Source organism: Lemur catta, chromosome 16 (genome assembly GCF_020740605.2).
Source record: "Lemur catta isolate mLemCat1 chromosome 16, mLemCat1.pri, whole genome shotgun sequence".
Lineage (NCBI taxonomy): Eukaryota > Metazoa > Chordata > Mammalia > Primates > Lemuridae > Lemur > Lemur catta.
Window position 1 is genome coordinate 23,476,016 of NC_059143.1, and position 22,138 is coordinate 23,498,153.

A 22,138-nucleotide genomic window follows, 5' to 3' on the forward strand; every position below is an offset into this window, starting at 1 on the left:
ATTTCACCAATGTAGAAGTTGATAGTTCATCCCAAGATGAGATAAAGTTCACCTCTCAATTGGTTTAAAAAAAAAAAAAAAGGTATTCTGTACCAAGTTGACAATTGCATTGCACACGGGATTCCATAAAAATGTTTCCTATTTATTTGCAGAGATATTTAAATACTTCATTATACCTAAATGGTTGAATTTCAATGATAATGAAACAAACATTCATTAAGTACCAACAATACATTAAATACTGTTCAGATGCTTTGCATATATTATTTCATGTAATAAGATAACTTTAGGAGGTAGGTATTGCTCCTTTTATACAGGTGAGAAAAATCAAGGTTCAGAACGTTAAGTAACATGTATAAGCACACAGATTAATAAGCAGAAAAGCAAGGATTCAACCCTAGGTCAGAAGGCTTCCAAAGCCTATGCTTTTAATCATTATAATAAAGCTACAGAAAATAAATAATCAATTTATCTCTCTGTTGAAAGAGTACTTGAAATTAAATGCCTATATTTCCTTTTAAATTTTATATGTTTTTGTCAATTGTCTCTGGCCTCCATCCAAACCTCCCAATCAACTGAAAATAATAAAGATGTATAACATAAAAATGAAATTATTTTTCATTTAATATGTTCTGAGGTAACTTTTTAGCCTTTGAACTGCTGACAAACTAATTCAAAAGAGAAATCCGTTCCTTAAAAGATGTTTTTAGATGCTGAAATAATCCATCTCAATAATCCTGGCTTAGTAATTTTAAATGTTCAATGAAAATACCTGAAAAAGCTAATTGTTTTACACAGAAAACAGCCTTCCTTATTTTCAACATTTATTATATTACACTAATTAAGTTCTTAGTAATTTAACTGTGTATTTTGAAATGGCATTTATAGATCTCTCAAAAATTCTTAAAAGTTTCAGTATTTTCTCAATAAACAGAGGAAGCTGGTCAACTTGGTTATTCTAACCATAAACCATCTAATTTGTTTCCAAACCAATAATGCAACAATTTTTAAAATAGTCTTAATGCAGGAATACTTTATTTTTGTAGTACAAAATACAAAGTTAAAAGCTTTATGGGGTGGGAGGGGACAGAAACAGACAGACCTGGAAGTAGAGGTACATTATCAGCAGGAAGGCAGGGGGGGATCCAATGCATGAAGGGGTTTCTAACCAGGCTCCCCAGCCCTTCACCATTTGGGAGGACCTGGCTTTTTCATAAAGACATCTCTCTGGAGGCCACTGGTACTCATGAGCTCTTTGCGTCCCTCACCCATGTCAGGGCAAGAAGGAGAGATCTAGATGCAGCATCCTGCATGCCCCTCCAGGAGGGGTAGGACAGGGGGCGGGAGCAGGGAAGACACACAGTAGGCAGATGAGTTACAAGCACCAGGTTTAGAGTCCAGCAGACCTGGTCTCAGTCAAGGCACCGCTACTCACCACTGCGTGGTCTGGAGCAGGAACCTCCTCTCCTTTCCACCCATGAGATGGGGCAACACCAGAGCGGTTGTGGAGAATACACAGTGGCAGGAATGGAAAAGTGTGTGGTGCCACGTCTGGCATGTTAGGAGTGATCGGGAAATATGAGCCATTAATTTTATTATATTATATGCTTTTTTCCCCTAAAATGTAATCCTTATGTAAACATTGTGATTTAGGTTATATTATCTGTTAACAGGTTAGGAAATGACCTTCAGGAATCAAGAAACTTGACCAAAGCTGCATGGCTAGTAAGTGGCAGAAGCTGACTCTGAGGTCTCTCTACATCTCTCACCTGTTCTTCCAACACCACGATGCCCCTTACCTTGAAAACCACTAACAATAATCCAAAAAACAGGGAGAAGCTGACTTTTGGTTTCAAGTTTCATTCATTCACTCAACCAACATGACAAGCACCGTTCTAGGTGCCAGGGATATATCATCGAACAAAACAAAGATCCCTGCCCTATAGCACTTACTATCCAAAAGGGAGGAGATAGCCAAAACCAACAACAAAAATGAATAAATTATGAATTAATCAGAAGGGGAGAGGTGCTATTGGAAAAAGAAAAAGTAAAGAGTAAGAGGATCAGGAGCATATGGGAAAAGGGACAGTTCACATGTTTGTTATTTTTAAATCTTTCTCATTCATTTATCCAACAAACATTTACTATATTTTATGCACAAGCCAATGGGGGAGTAGACAAAAAATATAAAGACGACTTTGTCCCTGCATTCAAGAAGTCATTCTTCAGGGTAAGAGGTGTTTGCATGTAATTGTATGTAAAAGAGGACATGATGAGGCCTATGCAAGAGGACTAAGAAATCTCAAGTGGAGGTGGGGACTTCAGCAGAGAGAAAATACAGTGTTTGAGCCAATCCTTCTTTAAAGAATGAGTTGGGCTTAGATGAGAGGGAGGCAATGGTGAACAACTTAAGAATTTTCAATAAGAAAATGACCAAAGCTCTGCTTTAGGAAAATTAATCTGGTGGTACTACAAAAGAGGGATCTGAGAAGGGAGAAACCAGAGCCATGGGGCGTGTGCAGAAAACCCATAGGTAGAATGCACTTGCCATTCAGGGAAAAAAGAAAAATGTCATTTTCTGCAACTAAATTGTTATATCATAAAAACTGTTTTAATTTTATTCCACAGTGGGCTCTAAAGAGGCAGCCAAGAAACAACTGCAATCAAGATAATCAAAATGAAAATTTAATGTTAAGTCCTACTGCTAGCTGGTGTAGTAAACACTCTAGCGAGAGGATTCAGAATGATTTTTCAAAGTCATAAAGAAAAGCAATGCCTATTTTTTTAGCTTATGTCTTTATTTTTTTTTTTAACAACTGAACCGTGTGCCTGCTTTAGGCAAAATAAGTTTCACGAAAATTGTCTAGAAATAAAACTTAATATAATCACTTAAAATATCCTAGGGTAGGCCACTGATAGAGATACTACATTCAGTGAATTTATAAAGTAAACAATTTTTGATATAATTATCCTGTTGCTTAACTACTACATATAACATACTAAAATTAATATTATATATTTAGCTCAATGATGTAGTAACAAGAAGTCCAAAAGAACTGTGTGTTAAATTGCAAAACCATGTGAACTTCATCCTGAAATTTCCCCACATTTAACATTCTTCCGGGATATACTTCACTTTCCTGGTTTGACCCTGATGCCCTCAACATAAAGTCTTATGTACCTGTTAAAATCACTGTTGACACTAGGATAACTAGAATCCATGAAACCTTCAAAGTCAGTCTGCTTAAAAAAGGATTCTATTTCAAAATCCAAAATAAATATTTATAAGCTGGATGTGCACAAATGGATAACTCTCCTTTCTGCTCCTCTGGCTTCTGGGCCAACATATCTCCTGAGTCACCTTTCTGATCTCCCCTTGCTAACTTCCCTCTTTTAAATTAGCCTTTACTGTCGGAGTTAAGGCTCCACCCTTAGCCTGTTCACCCTTTCTCTCTCCTTTACAATCTTTAGTCATTTCTCAAGGATTCAATTAGTTATAGACACTCCCAAATCCATGTTTCCAGTTGCTAATTTCTAACCTGAGCACCTGTTCTGGACTTTATTTCCTACACATTGTAACTGTATGTCCCCTCTCCTTCATTAAGTATCACACACTCATTCAACACACACTCATTGAGAACCAACTGTGTTCTAGGACCTGACAATACAGTAGTGAACCAAACACCTGCCCTCATGGAGTGGGCCTCCTGGTCGGGTTTTCATTCTTGGTTTTCTTTCTCCTAATTTATTTAAATATTGCTGCATATAACATTTTTTAAAATTTAAAATACAGTATCGGTCATCTTATTCTTTTGTTCACATACTTTCGAAGATTCCCATTCATCCAGAATGAGGCCCTTGGCCTTATTCCTCATTCCTTGGCCCAATATTCAAGTTCCCCATGATCTAGTTCCAAAGAGTCTATCACCTTATGTTGCACCACCCACTCAAACCTACACAAAGCCCAAAGGAACTGTTTTCTGTTCATGTATAAGCTGTACTCTCACTTATCCGGTCCTCTGCTCACTTTCTTTCCCCTGCCTGGGCCTTTATCTCCCCAACCTCTATTTACTCAGCTCTTCATCCTACTCATTCTTGAAAAACCAGCTCAAACACCACTTTCATGAATGTCTTCCTGATCCTAATCCTAATCTTGTTCATTTAAACTGCACTTGACTTTATAGCTTTGCTTATCTTCTATGCTGAATTTATAAGTTTGCTTGAGCACAAGGAACTTAGATCAACTTTTTAAATGTTTATATATTTATAAATTTTTTTTTTTTGAGAGACAGCGGGTCTTGCTCTATTACCCAGGCTGTAGTACAATGGCATGATTACAGCTCACTGCAGCCTCGAACTCCTGGGCTCAAGAGATCTTCCTGCTTCAGTCTCCCGAGTAGCTAGAATTATAGGCATGCAGCACCATGCCTGGTTAATTTTTTAAAAAATTTTTTTGCAGGGAGGTCTCGCTATGTTGCTCAGACTGGTGTTGAACTTGGTCTCAAGTGATCTTCTGGTCGTGGCCTCCCAAAGTGCTGAGATTACAGACATGAGCCACGATGCCTGGCCTACATTAATATTTAAATGACATTATAATAAAAATAATTTAACACTGTGAAAATTAAAAGGATCTTTTTCTTCTTGAAACCTGGCTATACATTCATCAAGTTTGACAAACATGGTTGTAGCAGTTAAGGAACAAAGATACTCAGGACCACAAATGCTGTTGGACAAGAGCCTCTTTAACTGTCCCCTCTCTGTCCCGTCTTCCCAGTGCCCACAGCCGTATGATAAAGCAGCTCAGACTCAATGCCTTAGGGTTTTTGCTTCTTAAATAATCTAATACATTTATCTTATTTAGAATATTTCCCCCTGACACTGAATCTTATGGGTTTTATGCTCCTTGTAACTATTTCAGCTTTGTCCAAATTGTCATTAAATTCATTACTGTTGAATGTATCTGAATTATTACCTAACTTGTAGTGCCTTTTTGTATGAATTACTTAGGATGGTTCTGAATCAATTCATTATGTAGCATCTGTCACAACAGAATCCACGTCTCTATTAAACGTTTTTTTATTTTTAAACATGAATATGAAGTGTAAGTGTAACTCAGGTGACTGAATCTAATGTGTTGACATTAAACCTGTTAGCTTATTAATGAAGAGTTTTCTCTTTGGTTGGGATGAATCCAGAGAACAAAACAGACACATACCCAGATTGGGGTGGGTTTTTTTCTGTTTGTTTCTTACCATTCTCGTGTCACACAGAACAGACCCTGGTTAACAGAACAAAGAAAAGAAAAAGCCAATTATATGTGATTTGAGGCAATTCTCTAAGGTGTATCATGATTTTGGTGCTAGTAAATTAAAGTGTTTTTTATTGTCCACATTTGTGTTTCTTTGTACTTACAATTATTTCACACCAGAGTAACAGGCTCAGTCAACAATTTGAGGCGGTCTATCTCAAGGTGTGTGCTTTTAATCTTTTCAACTCCTAGAATACCAAACTTTGCATGGCAAATATATAATCTTGTATTACAGATTATTCTCTTTAAAGTACGTTTCCGATTAGTTTGGTTTCTTCTCAGCACTGTAGTAGAACCCCATCATTGTGGGCACTTGTTAATACATGTGTAATGAGAATCAGATTGACTGAACTCGGTATTGTTTTTATCTGTCATGGACATAAGCTGTTCCTTATGTCATGGCTAAATCCATCATCAATGGATAAATTAATAAGTTCTATGACTTCTGTGTTGGTGCTCATTACAAATCTAATTTAACAGTTAAGCATTGTGTTATTTTGCCAATGTCAAAAGGAAAGCTGGTCAAGCAATACTATTGTACTCATACTGCCTCACTGTTAATAAATAGTGTGGCATAATTTTAATTGTATGTTTACTTCACTTTACAATCCTTTTCACGTACAAAGGAAACCTACTGAATCAATTAAATACTCAAACCACTGCATTTCTCTTCAACTTGAACATTTTAAACAAATAAACAATAACAACAACAAAAACCTTCAATGGGAGGCTGACTATCAAATAGGTTTCTTCTTTCCAGGCACCCTCTAGACCACAATGCCTAACTGCCCCTGCAGCTGAGTGTTGCCATGTCACTCATTTCTAGCCAATGGTATGTGAGCAGAAACGACATTTCCCACTTCCTGTCCTGGTCTTACCCATGAAAGCCGCTCACAAACTATCCTTTGTGCTCTTTCCTCAGCCAATGGCTAAATATTGATTCTCAGCAATACCTTGGAACAAACTGAAGATAGCACAGCTGCCAGCAGTCTGCGTTCCTTAATTAATACATATTGGAACAAACCACCTACCCATGCCCTGACCACACACTGAGTTGTTAAGTGGGAAATATCCTTCTACTGTGATATTATGCCAGTGATGTGCTGCAGTTTTCCTTTTTTGTTACAGTAGCTAGCCTACCTGAACTAAAACATCTATATACATAACCCTCCACACCAGCAAACTCTCCTAATTATAATGATCACAACAGTTTTCTGACAGAAGCTATTCTTTCCAAGTATTCCTCATACATACAAATTTATCTTCACTTTGCAAAGGTAGCTTAGACTAAAAATTCCATCCCTCATCCTTTTAGTTTGATTCTATCTATTTGATTCTATAAACTGAGAGATGTAATTAAATGCTACTTAATTAGCATCCTCAAACATTTTCAATGGATGAGGTCCCAGTTGTTTCATTGTCTTCCCAACAAACAAGAACTATTTACTGTGAGAACATAACATGGCATTCTGGTAACACTGCTGTCCCCTAAGGACTACAATCAAAGTGACACGAGTAAAGAAAAGGTATGTGTGGGGGGGGAAAGGTGATGTCATAGCAAATTGCTGCAGAACAATGAAAGAGCAACGTGAAATCAAAAAATGAAAATGTTGTCTGCAATGAAAACGCAGCAAGATGTTCCAGAGAGGAGATCACAGAAGAGGAGGAGAATCCTAAAAGAAATAACTAATTGGCAACTATTAAGAGGGAGAAATTATAAAGTGATCAGGAAGAGTGTGATTATAGGAAATCACTGAAACATAGGTAATAATTCTGAAATCAATGGAAACTGAAGAAACCAAAACTTCTTCAGTGGAAAGGACTATTTCTTCAAGAATCTTCCATCGATCTCTTCTTACTCTAAATAAACATCAACAAATCTACATTGTTTAATATTCCATTTTATTCAAAAGCCCAGAAACTATAATCTTGTTCTAAGCAAGTGAAAGAGTTGTGTTTTTAAGTTTATGGTTTTCTGTGAAATCCAGCAAAAAATTAAGGAAATAGAGTCTAATCTAGACAAAACGTTAAGTGGTAATGAAGTCAAAGAACTTCATGGTGAAATCTAAGCAAAAAGGAATGTGTGAAACAAAAGAGAAAAAAAGATTAGGATATATTATTACCTCTTTTCAAATGAACCCTTGGACAAAGGACTCTTTTCTTAACAGATTTATCAGGAATTACACATAATAGATTCCTGCTGTATAAACAGAAGTATGCTTACTTTAGTCAAATCTGAAATTTTATGCTGTGAAATACTGAACTATATCTAATATTTAAAAGATATTAAGAATTCTATACCAAGCAACTTTCAGAAAAACAGGTGAGCAACTGTAATACTAGCATTTCTACAAACATTCAAAATATACTAAATCTTCTAGCACAGTACCTGGCACATACTATGGAATATTTCAGGCGGGTGAAGGAGGGGGCTCAGATTTACATAGGAAAATTATTCTTTGAAAATCCATTAAACTATAATGTATAGACATTCCTATCTCAATAGGTCTGATACATCCAGTTTGTCCTCCAGTGTTGGAGAAGTGAATGTAAGATGATAACGTTTAGTTTGTGCAATGTGTGTATTTATCACACTGTGTGAGGAGGATGTTCATACCATAAAAGCTACACAGAAACTGAGAGCAACAGAGAGAACCGCAGAAGCAGGCAGTCCTTATCTCAGACTCCAGCAGACATCAAAGGCCAAATCACCATGCACGTTTCTAGATCTCTCTCTGTCCCCAACTCTCTGCTTCCAATAGTGTAAATGAATATATGGCTCCGTATAGTGGCTGGGAGGTAGTATAAGATCTCAGAAATAGCCTAGGATTTGCAGCCAGATTTAAATTGTGGTTCTAATATTTATTAACTATTTGATCATGGGCAAATTACTTAACTTCTTGAGCCTTGGTGCACTCACATTTAAAATGATAGTAATGATACTGTGAGGAAGTTGGGTGACTCTATGAGAATAAAGGACTCAATATAGTACCGTGCAGATAGAAGGCTCTCAACAACTATGACCTTGGTTTTATTTTTCCCTTTCTCTTATTCGCCTGGCTCAGGTACACAATACAGTTTCTTTGTCCTATGCAAAAATGCACTACTAAAGTACGATCACTTGAACTTTATGTTTCAACTCAACTAATAAAGGGGCGATTTTCATCAGGTATAAATGTCATGTAAACCCCAACAATTTTATTTCAAGAGGATAAACTGAGCTGCAGGTGAAACTTAAGAGATTTTCAGTGTCATTTAGTTTCAAATTTGGTTTAGCTTCCCTTGAATTTATTATGTGATGAATAAAACAAACATAAAATACTAGAATTTAGAATCAAATTATAAAATACAATTCATTGCCATGGAAGTTATACCAGAGATAGATTCTTAAGAAAAATATTTAAACTACATATTTGACAGTTTTTAGAATCTCCTCACATTATGTGGATTTCCAAAAGTATTGCTTAGCCTTAAAAACAAAATCAAATAAAACTTAAAGACTCATACAAGTGCCAATGCTGAAAATCTAATGTTTTCTGTATTGATACACAAAACCATTGGATTTTAACATTCTTTGTACACATAACAGAGGGTTAATAAGAAAAATGCAGATGCCCAATAACACTTGAAGTTTTTTATTTTGCGAGATAGGTTGCCCTCAAGGGACTAGCTAGACAACACTACATCTATGACTTCAAAATACACAAAAGTTCAACATGAAAGAATACCATATTAAAATAATGAAAATAAGCAAACAAAAAAAAATCAGATCATTAAGTTTTATAGACAAATCTCTATTATAAAGATATAACAGGCCTAAAAGGAGTAAAAAGTGTCTCTGTTAAGTAGGTGCAACTTCTTAAAATAGAACTGGAAAATAAAATAGATAACCATTATTTCTTTTTAAAACTCTAAAAATAAAAAGCCAAAAAAATGAAAAAGAAAAAATACTAAAAAAAAAACCCCCAGGAGTTTACAGATATTTACTGGGAGACATCGTCAATTAAATTGGTATTGGGCCATCGCAGTGGCTCACGCCCGTAATCCTAGCACTCTGGGAGGCCGAGGCGGGAGGATCATTTGAGCTCAGGAGTTCGAGACCAGCCTGAGCAAGAGTGAGACCCCGTCTCTACTAAAAATAGAAAGAAATTAGCTAAACTACTAAAAATATATAGAAAAAATTAGCCGGGCATGGTGGCACATGCCTGTAGTCCCAGCTACTCGGGAGGCTGAGGCAGGAGGATCTCTTGAGCCCAGGAGTTTGAGGTTGCTGTGAGCTAGGCTGACGTCAAAACACTCTAGCCCAGGCAACAGAGTGAGACTCTGTCTCAAAAAAAAAACAAAAAACAAAAAACAATTAAATTGGTAGTGTGGTTAGTTACATTTTCTAACCAATTATATTGCTTACAGATAAATTATTAGTATAATTTTCTGGGGCAAAATGTTAACAAGAAAAAAATCACTTTGACACTGAGTGCTATATATACAGGGCCATTTCCTAAGCTTGTAATCTGAGACATAGAATATATTTATCTGCTTGAGGGGAGGCAAGATATAGCTGTGAGATCCTCAAGTGTACTGCATGCATATATACTTTTAAAAATAAAAAATATATTTTAATGACTGAAAATATATTAGCAATTATAGGTCAAAGGTCACTATTTGCAAAGTTTAAATTATGACAAATTTAAATAATGTTTTAAAGGTTTTCACGGACATTGATAAAATAAGGGAGAGTATAGCTTGGCTCAATAAATGCAGGGGACTCCCCCCACCAAAATCTATTAGTGACTCTCTGTGTCATGTTCCATGCTTGCTCAGACAGATGGATAGACAGACATGCAGACAGAGCTGCAATATAGTTAAGCATATATAAATACACTAGATTTTTTTCCAGACAAGGGCAAATCTAACTAAAGAAGTTTACCTGAATAATGTGGCCACATTAAAAATTAATATGAAAAACTTTCCACCCCACTTATTTATCATCATTATTATTATTATTGTTTTTAAATAAAGACAGGATCTCACTCTGTTACCCAGGCTGGAGTGCAGTCACATCACCGTAACTCACTGCAGCCTCTGACGCCTGGGCTCAAGCAATCCTCCTGCCTCAGCCTCCCTAGTAGCTAGGACCACAGGCACGTGCTACCATGCCTGGCTAACCCATTTAAATATAAAAATCATTTTAAAAATTATCCAGTGGACCAGTATTCACAATGTTATTCTACTAACTTAATAAAAAGAGAGAATACTTTCTTCCATCTCAATATTTTTCAATATTTCCATTTCAATATTTTTTCCTAGATGCAAGAGAAATATTAGATAAAGGGTCTAAAAATACCAAGAAGACTAAAATAGAATAATTGTCCACGTATAATAAAACAATCTGCATTCTTTTCACCCAAGTGAAATAGTCAAAATTAGAGACTTTCTTCTTGGCATGCTTACAGATTTCCCTGGTGAGCTTCAGATGCCCATGATGTATGTCCGTGAAAGGTCAACGGCTCCTTGTTGCTGTGTATTACAAACACCCTGCTGCCCATCCCACACAGCTCCCTCTGCCTAGGTCCCAATCCCACCTCTGCTAGGAAATGGCCACATACTGCTCTTTTGCTTATTTTCTACATGTGAAATAGGACTAGCAGACCCACTCCAATGGACAACGTAAGCATGACATAAAATTGCCAAGAATTAACTCAATAAAGTAAAAAGGAACAGAAAACTGTATCTTCAAATCACTTTAAGCACGGTATTTTAACAATATAGGGTTAAGTTCCCCCTACCTCCTCCCAGAGGTTGGAACCTACAGCATCATAATACAGTAAGACTAGACTCACCGTTTTAAAAGAGAAAAGGGGAAAAGAAATGGGATTGTCCTTCATTCAATGCAATAGTGGCTCTTAAGGCCACAGATGGAAAACATACTTTAAGCCTGAGAGATGCTACCACTGTAACCCTCAAGACCAGTAACTGGCATTAGAAGATAGAAATGGAAAGAGGGACAGTGCATTAGTTTTCTGTTACCTGTGTAACAAGTTACCACAAACTTAGCAGCTTAAATATAGGCCAGAAATCTGACACTCCAAGGCTTCACTCTACGCTCAGGCTGTAATCAAGGTGTCGGCTGGCTGCATTCTCATCTGGAACTTGGGTCTTCTTCCAAACTCATTCTTGTTGGCAAACCTCACTTGCAGTGGTAAGACTGAAGTCCCTGCTTTCTTGCTAGCTACTGACTGCTCTCTACTCCTAAAGGTCTTTCTCAGGTCCTTGCCCTGTGCCCTCCCCCTCTCTCAGCAACAGAGAACCCATCTCATGTCAAAACTTGTGCTTTCAGTGTCTCTGACTTTCTCTTCTGTGACCAGCCAGAGAAAACTCTGGACTTCAAAAGGGCTTGCTTGATTAGGTTGAGCCCACCAAGGATAATCTCCCTGCTATGGACTGAATGTCTGTATTTTCCTAAAGTTCATCTGTTGAAATCTTAACCCCCAAGGTGAATGTGTTAGGAGGTGGGGCTTCTAGGAGATAATCAGGTCATAAGGGTGGAGCCCTCATAAATGGATCAGTGCCCTTATAAAAGGGCCCTCACAGAGCTCTATTACTCTCTTCCCGCCACAGGAGGCTACAAGGAGAGGCTGGCAGTCTGCAACTTGTAGAGGCCCTCGCCAGAGCCCGCCTGTACTGGCACCCTGATCATGGACTTCCAGCCTCCGAAACTGTGAGAAATAAATGTCTGATGTTTATAAGCCACCCAGTCTATGGTACTTTGTTAAAGCAGCCTGAGCTTTATAAAACACTTGCAACCTTAAAGTCAACCAATTAGGGACCCTAGTTACATCTGTAAAATCCCCTTTGCCATATACACAACATAATCTGGTATAACACCAGGGACAGAGAACAAGAGGGCCATCTCAGAATTCTGCCCATCACAGATGGTAATACAGAAAGAAAGCCAGTTATTCCAGTAGAGAGCAAACACAAAATTTAAGAATATTATGGGTAACTCTGTGTTTATATAGTAGCTTTAAAAAAGACTTTATGGGTAAAAAGCAATCAAAATCCACTTACACTATTATGATATGAAAACAGTTGTTACCTTGCGTAAGGTAAGCGGAAGACCCAGGTAAGAGTGCAACTGTGCCTCATTAACATTGCAACTAGGCCAAAAGAACACACTCCATTTACACTCTGGAGACAAACAGAATCTTATGATCAGATAAATTTAATTGAGAAATGAATGCAGCCAAAACCTATTAGTCTTTATTTAAGCGTAAAGTTTTAAATAATTTCAATAATTGCACTTGGCTTTTTAAAGTTAATTGAGCTTAATTATCATAGCTTTAAATAGTTTCAACACTATTACTCTACTATGCTTAGGTCTCAAAACTTCTTTGCCATGCTCAACCCTAGGTAGGAAGGGGAAAGAAAAAAGGGAGTCTTTTTTTCCTCCCAAAAGAACTCTATTAGGGCCCAGAGAATATTTAAAAACCTGGAAAGAAAGTGCTGGCCACTGACATTAGGGGAAACAGGCGCTGCCACTTAATCTCCCATGCATCTCTGCCTCCTGGGATGAATCTAGTTGTCTAGCCCATTGCTGGGCACTGACTCCGCTACTCTTTGGATTCTACACTCCTGACCCTAAACTGCCTTCCTGACTGGGGTTAAACCTCTTGACTTGGTTTCAGGAGGCTCAGAGTCTCTGCAGGGTGCTCATCCATCCAAATGACCACAAGGAAACCACATACCTGTTGGGGAGTCTGTAAAGAACATTTCCATTTAATTTATAAAGAATATAATCCCAAAGCTGGATGCAAGAAAGCTACATGGTACTTAACTGTATTGCTTTCATACATATGAATGTTTTCTGTTATGGATCTCTCTTCAGTACAGACAATCCAGCAACCTTGGGGCACCGCAGACTGTTCGCACTCATGCTGAAGCTGGAGTTCCCTCCCCAGTATTTGTGCTGCCTCTACCTATTTAGAGAAACATTTACAAATACTTCTGGGGAGATACAGAAAGGGCATAAAATTCCACCCACAGTCCTTCTGGTAGAGGACAATCATGCAAGGGCCACTGAAACTGCATTCAGCTTCACCAATCCATTAGTTTGTCCTGATAGCTGCTGTATTTAAAATTATACATAATTGTCAAGCACAGGTCCTGGAACTTCAGTAAGTCAGTTAACGTCTCTGGGCCCCAGTTCCCTCATCTGTAAAATGCAGATACTCATTATAGTGTCTACTTTGTAGGGCTGCTACGAGGATCAAATGTGCACACCAATGTAAAACACTTGGACCAGGCACCTGGTACACAGTAAGCACTCAGTAATCTTAGCTAACAATATTATTGTCATTATGTAACTCATTGTCTCTCAGTTCTGTTCTCTTCTGCACATCCCCTCTGCTCTTGGCTTAATACAGGCTCCCAGCAGCTCCCAGCTGGCTGGATTCTGGTTCTCTTCTTACCTAGCTTCCGTTCTGCTGCTATTAGAACCTTCCAAATGCAAATATGCTCACATCATTGCCGTGCTTGGAAATCTTCAGTGGCTCTTCACTGCTCAGAGAAAAAAGCCCAAATGCCACGGGGTGCAGAATGAAACCTCCACGACCCAGTCACAACAATGACACTGGTAAAGTATTTAATATGTGGGAAGGCAGGACCAAAGACAGGTGCACAGAGGAAGACTTGCACAGCCTCAGGGCATACCTCAGGCCTCGATGCTTTTTTTAATCAGGCTTATCCTGTTGCCCAGAATGCCCTTTCCCTATAGTTGCCCAAGCTAGAAATTCCAGAGTCTCCTGTTATCTTTGCAAGAGATCTGTTTTTCTTTCCCTTAAATAGTCTCCTTAATGCCTAGGATACTCCCAAGTCCACACAAGATCTTCCCAAGCTAGACAGTTAACTTTTCCTCTACTTCATCCTCCTCCAGCATGTGACAAAAACAGAATTACCTGAGGTTTTGTGAAGCAGTTTCCTTAAGGCCTCTGCACTTCTATACACATTACCTTCTGCCTAAAATGATACATCATCCTTTCTCCAACTGCTAAGTCCCATTCTCAGTGAAACTTTTGCTGGTCCATGCCTTCCATCTTCCATCCCACACATGGAACTGTTTCTTTCTCTTCACTCTCTTGATGCTCTCCCTATGTCTACCCCAAGGTCCTTGTAACTGTTGACACATTTCATATTTGTGGGTCTGCCTTCCACACTAGGCTGGAAGCACAAGGTTTTAGCAGCTCAAGTACTTAATACTGATGCTGAATTTGTTTCCTGAATGAACTCTATGTAACTGGCATTATGCTGTCATTTTCCAATCTTCAAATTCAAGAGGGAGCTTCACCATGTAACACTATTTCTTTCAAAACAAAATTTAGTTGGAGAAAGGTTTTCTAGCAGTCATTACAAAGGTATTTTGTTGCTACACAATCCAAAACTCAAAGGTTAGCAATTCCTGGCTTAGACAGTTAGAAGAAACTTATGTAAAAATTTGGGCTAATCATACGAGGTAGAAGTTTTTTAAAGCAACAAATGTGTGTGGAACGGTAACAATTAAATTTGGAATCACAGCATTTTAGAACTAGGAGGGTGCTTGGATAACCTAAAGGCCAACTGCTTTCATTTTATAATTGAGGAAATGTGCACAAAGTCCCCAATAGCAAGACTAGTCTCAAACATATGCTACCATATGCAAGGAAAAACTAAATCACCTATTCTATAAAATAAACTAGACACTCAAATTCCGTACACGTACACATACATTCACCTAAATTGCAAATCTCAACATAGTAGCAAGGTAAACCCAGTCCAGGTGAATACAGTGAAGCAACAGACAGACATAGCTGGCTTTGAAGTCTGAGGGCAGTTAGAATGCCAGCTCGACACTAGCTGTGTGCTCCTTAGTTAATCCCCAAGACCTCAGAGGCAGTTTTCTAATCTGAAATGTGAAAACAGTACCTCTTTCATAAATCGTTGTGAGGATTAGATAAGAATACTGGTGAGTGTACTGTGGGAATCATAAATGCCACACAAGTGCCAGCTATTAGTAAAATAAAATATAAGGCTGGTATTAGTTTACACTATATGTTTTAGCACTGAAAACTAGTCGCTAACTGATCCTTACTTATATCCTTCTCTTGTTTTGACTCTGGCACTTGCTCTGTTCAATAGATTTGCACCAGCTCCAAAGTAAGGAAAAGAAGGGAAAGGCAGGTATTATTTGATTATGCAATAATTCAGGGTTTTTTAGGCTGCATTGCCAGTGACAAAATACAAATATACTTTGACATAAAGTCGCAAGTATATCATCACTCTGCAGCTGTATAACAGATGGCTAATTGTATATTCAGACAGAATACAGGTCTCACACAAGCTTAATGTCAACGAAGCACAAAATCTTTAAGTTGCAAGGAGCATTAAGAATTATGTAATTCTTATCTTTAAAGCATATTTAAGGAAGAAGCCTAACTAGAAAAAAATCACAAGTGGTAGTATTTTATACTTCAACATACAAGTCAATTATTTTACATGTTGTACCTGACTATACATATAGATATCTATTAAAAAATGGACCAAGGTTTCAATGTCCCGCAGGAGAATTTTCATGCCAAAATCTATGAGGAATTAAACTCAAGATAAATGCTTAGCTGGTGACACTGAAATATAAATAGAAGCATTATAAAAATTTTTGACAGTTATTTCTCCCTTTGGACATTAAATCTCACTGACCTTTATTATACTCATATAAACACAGTTACATAAATAAATGAACACACAGCATAATTTCCACTTGAGATCCCATTTTTAGAAAGGCAACCATAGTTATGATTATAAACTAAGATAAGATAGTAGGATAAGACAAAAGTCAAAGGTGAAAAAAAAGGAAATAATCATGGATGTATCCCAGGATACAAATCAGTATTGCATGAGTTTGGTTAATATAAATCAATTACCAGGGTCTGATACATGTCAAACCAACAAGGCAAAAACCTGGATTCTGAAATAGTATTAACTATATCAAGATATTGTATGAATTTGGGACCACATGAAATCATTTGCTCTCAGCATACATATTCATATGTATTAAACCAAATTTTAAAAATACAGCTTTAAGAGTGGCTTTCCATTGCTATCAACTTATGGATAAATAGAACTAGTAAACATCAGATGTTTTACCCACTTTCCTTTGTGAAACATCCTTATAACATTCTCTTAATTTAGCATGTTGTCAAATAGTACTTATTAAGCACTATTCTCAGTAAATAAAACAGAACAGTCCCTTGTTCTGTGCTGTAATTTGGCACAGACAACAGCCACAGAGGCCAGCCTTCAGAAGGGTATATCAAACTGTTCTAAAGAAAGATCACAACAGTAAGGCCCAAGAAAAAAGCATTTAAAATTCTGTACCAGTCCCAATTTAGTGTTTGTGATTGAGTAAAGGGACAACCAAATCATCACTTTGCTCCTCCCTGCCACTATTTTTACCCCAATGGGTTGGCATATATTAATTGGTTATCACTCTCATATATTTTACTATAAATATGCTCAGTATGTTCTATATACTTAGCTTTTAAACTCTATTAACTTAGCGGCTCCCACTTTGAAAACACATACATATTTTCCATATTTAGTGATAGGAAACACAATTACTTAACAAATTTACTAAACTACCACTGTGGCACAAAATTTTACTTGGAGACTTTTCCCATTAACAACTGTGAAAATGCCTCTAGGAAAGGTGCTACTATTTGTAAATATAATTTACTATATTTTGAGTAATTCTAAGTATAAAGATTGTGGGGAAAAGTCTGCCTCAGTAGCCTGTTAATTGATCAGGTCTAAGAAAATCTCTCAGTGGCCACAGGAATTCATTCTGTGTTCTGTGCTACTCTGTAACTTGGAACAGAGAAAGAGGTGAGTTGGAGATGCAAAAGAGGGACTAACATGCATGAAAGAACCAAGAAATAAAAGATAGTATGAGAAAAGATGCTAATTTTGAGGACTGTAAGTTGACAAAGGTTCAGTGAAGACTTGTAGCCCACCTGCTAAGAACATAGCCAAACAGTCAAAGATACATGGAACAGAAAGTCTGACTACAGATTTCATACCTCTCTTGTGTGCAAGAAATACTTCTTTTTATCTAACCTAGGTATCTCTCGAACCATTTCCCTTTCTTCAGTTCTTTGTAAAAAAGGAAATAACTGCTCAGTATTCTATTCATGACAACTCTTCACATATTGGAAGCAGTTATTAAGTGGCCTTTTAAACTTCTCTTCGAACTAAAGATTCACGACTTCTTTACTCTTTCCTCATGGACCTTTTTAAATTATCCTTTGATTACTTCTGTTGCTCTTCTCTGGACCATTTCCAATTTTCTTTCTTTAATTCTAGAATACAAAACAGAGTACAGAATGTTTGACTGATGGCCTGGCTAACAATGGGCAAAGCAGGATTATTTTCTTGTTCTTAAAAATTGTATTCTTTTATTGACCTTAATATAGGAATCCCAAGATCTAAGGTAAAATACACACATGACAGTAATTCTGGCTTCAAACTACATGTTTCACTTTACTACATACAGGTTTGTTTTTTCAGTTTCCATTTTCTTCCTCATGTATTTGAGTTTGAGTCTCCAAATATATCACCACCATTTGTTTTCTTTATTCTATAGAAATTCCTCTTTCAACTCTACTTAGAGCTTTCACAATTTCATCAACTGAACCAATTTAACATGACCTGACTAGGCAATAAGCTTGCCATTTATCTCACACCTGTTTGCATCATTGTCCCAACTTCCCATGATAGCTTCTGGGAGCTTCAAGTTTTGGAAAGCCATACACAGTTGCACTGCAAAGCAACAAAGGACATATAAAATAAACTAGGATAGGGGCTTCTCCTTGGTGAAGTTATGTTGTGCAGGAAACACCTACATCATTAACTAAAAATTAATAGTAGCTACCATTTAATGAGCAGTGATTATTTTCCAGGAACCAATTTAAGTGTTGTTTTTAAAGGTTAACAGCTTTATAAGCTTTTCACCCCAAATTACTCAATGAGAAAAACTAAAGTTCAAAGAGGGGAAATAACTAGTCCAAAGTCACTCTGTTAATAAATGACAGAGCTGGAAAGAGAACCAAGAATGTCTGCCTCCCTTAGTTAGATGTGGAAATCGAGAGCTAAATTCTGAAATGATGAAAATGGTGATACTCGAGGTGGCTGAGGTCTGGTGCAACACCACTGCTAGCAGAGGCACCGACAGAAAAGCTGATGGAAGCAACATGCTTTTCCACCCACAACTACACATGAAAATTTCTACTCTAAAGGATTATTACATTCTGTCACATCACAAAAATTAACATCAGACATAGGGAGATACAGTGGTACTCTGTTTAAATTAAGCATCTAACCTTGGAGACAGAAGTTGGCATTAAACTCACTTAGACAACTAAAATGACTCACAAATATTTCCAATTTTCCTTCCAACCATAAAAAATGTGACCTTTCAAAAATGCCACATCATTTATGGATATATTAAAGCTATATTTTCTAACTTTGAAAGCTGAAATTTCTTAGGGCTCAAAAAAGGTCCAAGAAACAACAGCATGAGTAAAAGGAAGGAGAGAAGCCCAATGCAATTTAAGCAAAATTGCACTAAAGCATATGCCTATATGTGGAGGAAAAGTGCACTATATAAAGAGTTCTAAAATAATGGTGGTGGATTATGTAAGAGGAAAGGGAAGTCATCTCTTTTAAAAAAATATAATACCATTAGAAATGCAGTGATCTTTAAGATATAGAGCAGCCACCTGGAGGAAAATTGTTAAAACAGTTTGACAGCTTGTGAATGAAAATGGTTGAAAAACTTATTATATTTGTGAGTTTGATAAATTTTGTAACTTTCCTGAAGGCCACACACCATTAGAGGCTTTAATTATAATAAGCTAGAAATTTAAACATGGCACTGTGATTGATAACTTTTGGCAGTTCTGTCTAGTTTAACCCATACCCAGTAAATGTCACTCGTCTCCCACAGAGGAGAAACCACAGCCACAACATTTATATTAAATGCCTCAACTTCTGAGACACAGTTAATTGGCTCAAGAATGAATATGTAACTCAAGTTGTGCAATCAGGTCATCTTCCATCTTTTTGGTTCCTTGTCTTAGTCCTTTGCTACATTCTTGTCCTTGCATTCATTGACAGTCCTATAGTCTCTTTTTCTGATTAAGTAGTTCAAGTTTGCTTTGTATCATCTGCAAAGCCCTAGCAAAAGTTTACATTTTCAAAAGCATTTACAGAATAAATCCTATGTCGCTTTAAGTATCAATCCCCTCCTCTCATAAAATAACTCTCTAATATAAAGATTGCAATAATACCTTCCATTTATTAGGGGGGAAAAGGGGCAAAGTCAGTTTTAGAGTCTGATCTACTGGCCATATTACCTTTTACCAACTATCTCAAATTTGTATTCATTGTTGGGCTGCTTTTATATCAATAGCAATCAACTTAATAAAAGTATAAATCATTCTACACTAATTAGATATTTATCCCTCTTAGGTCTTCCCAGTGATATTCTAAATCATTTTAGTGATTTTGGAGCCAATGATCTACGACTTAGGATTATTTCTATCATGATAATCACAAATCAGTAGTTCATAAAACAACTTGAGCATTCTGGATCATAATGTCCACCTCCCAGAGTCACTGTTGTCCACAAGCAATAACCAAGACTAACCCTTTCTAACAAAATAAATCCTTTCTTCAACTGTAGCCACAGAGTCACCTAAAAGGAGAGGCTGCATGCCATTCTGAATTCTGGTGCTACCATGGTAGTTTTGAACCCCATAACACAGCACTTCAAATTCTAAAAGTAAATTCATGCTATGAAGATATGAATTGAAAAAAAACAGAGTGCTTCAGTTTGCCGGCTGTGTTTCCGGCTTAGTCCTTCATAATATTTTAATCTATGCTGATAAAAGGCACTTACTTCTTTAATGAAAAGCACTGATCCAAGTAGAGGTGAACTTTAATTCTAAGTGAACAGCTTTTCTATCTCACCCCTTCCTGGTGCAGATGAGGAATGACATTCTTCAATCTTAATTGTTATTGGCCTAGAGTATGCTTATATAAGATAGCAGCCAGATAAATACTTGACCACTTTCTGCTCTATAAAGATGTGGTTAACAGGTTCAAAACAAGACCCAAAATCATGGTTTGTCATGGATAATCCACTAACATGAAACTGAGGGACATGATACGGTAACAACTTAGTTTCCAAAAACCATGTCATTGCATATTTTCATTTGAACTCTGAAATACATATTCATATAAAAAATTCATACAATTTTTAAAAAGTCTTGTCCCTTTCAGTTATCAAGTATATTATATGCAAGAAGCCATGACATACTCACCAATCAAGTCCTAGAATATTGTTCACATATCAGTACTAGAGTACTGTAATGAGAACAGACAACAGTTGTTGCTGAGTGGGGCCCAACGGAAGGATGGTAAGTGGAAGAAACAACTAATATTGAAGTACAGCTTTGGAAGCCATTACACCCAGAACATCCTGGTAATTTGGGGTATCTTAAAAATATGAAATCCAACCTTTAATATGCTGTCTTACCAGATGAATCTAACTGTATTACAAATGAATGACAAACACAAATACACTGAAAGGGATGAAAGCAGCTGCCCTACCAGCGTTGGAAATAGTGTTTCTTTCTTTCTTTTTTTAAATAGGTGTTTTGTTTGTTTGTTTGTTTGTTGTGAGACAGGGTCTCATTCAGTTGCCGAGGCTGGAGTGCAGAGGTGTGATCACAGCTCACTGCAACCTTCAACTCCTGGGCTCAAGCGATCCTCTAGCCTTGGCCTCCCAAAGTGCTGGAATTACAGGTGTGAGCCACCTTGCCCTGCCTTTGGAAATACTGTTTGACTTGATGCTGTAATGCTAAAGAGAAAAAGACCTGTACACAAATATATTGTATTCTAGTTGCTAAATTTGTTTCTCGCAGGGGTATAGGATCACAAACTCACTCTCTCTATATATAACAAGGGTGAACACATAAGCAAATAAGGGAGCCTCAGCCTGGAGAGCCATGGCCTCTCAAAGATGCTTCCACGGTGCCCGGTAAGATATAGTAGACCCAACCGTGTTTCTCCACTGAATGGGATTACAAACCCTGGACAGAACGCATGGGGCAGCATTCTGAGGACTCTTAAAAGTAAGCAGTAGCCTGCAGAAACAGGAAAAGGATAGGAATCTGATAGTATCACATCATGGTTTCAAGCAATCCAGCAGCAATGATGGTGGTGGCAACAGCTGGGCAGGTCCCTAAAACCCTGCAGGAGAGGAATCCTTTCTGACCAGAGAGGTTGTGGTCCCAAGAGTATAGGGCAAATAACTGTTGCTTTCTCTCTGCCTCTTGCCACTTGGCCCTGGATGCAAATGCAATTGTGGGAAGTGTGCAGAGAGGAAAAACTAAAGCTTTGACTTTTTGGCCAGAGGACTGGGAAGGCAGCACCAAGGAGCCAGAAAATGTTAGGGAGATGACAGAAAGGATGCAGCTCAAGAGAGTGATCCTATAAAGTTGTGTATGAACTCTTGGGCTCACCTCCAAGCTGCGCATGCATGAATCTGACCTTAAACAACCTGCCAAACACTGAGAACTGAACTGCAGTGTAGATCACTGCCCAAGACCCAGACTGGTTACTGGGTAGTGTACACAGAGGTCAGATCTGACACAGAGGGAACAGTCAGTAAGTCTGAAGATAATTCAATAGAAATTATAAAATATGAATAACAGAAAGAAAAAATAAAAACAGATCCCC

General features: G+C 37.4%; 1 protein-coding gene across 3 annotated transcripts in view; it reads right to left on the reverse strand.

Moving 5' to 3' along the window:
* GAREM1 (GRB2 associated regulator of MAPK1 subtype 1) overlaps positions 1–22,138 on the reverse strand; it is a 177,163-nt gene that overhangs the window by 115,365 nt on the left and 39,660 nt on the right. The window contains exon 1 of one of the 3 annotated variants that reach the window (XM_045527188.1): positions 17,416–17,531. The exons of the other annotated variants lie outside the window; for them this stretch is intronic. The gene's annotated coding sequence lies outside the window, so the exon portion shown is untranslated. Of the gene's footprint in view, positions 1–17,415; positions 17,532–22,138 lie in introns of those variants that run through there. 3 annotated transcript variants of the gene reach the window in all.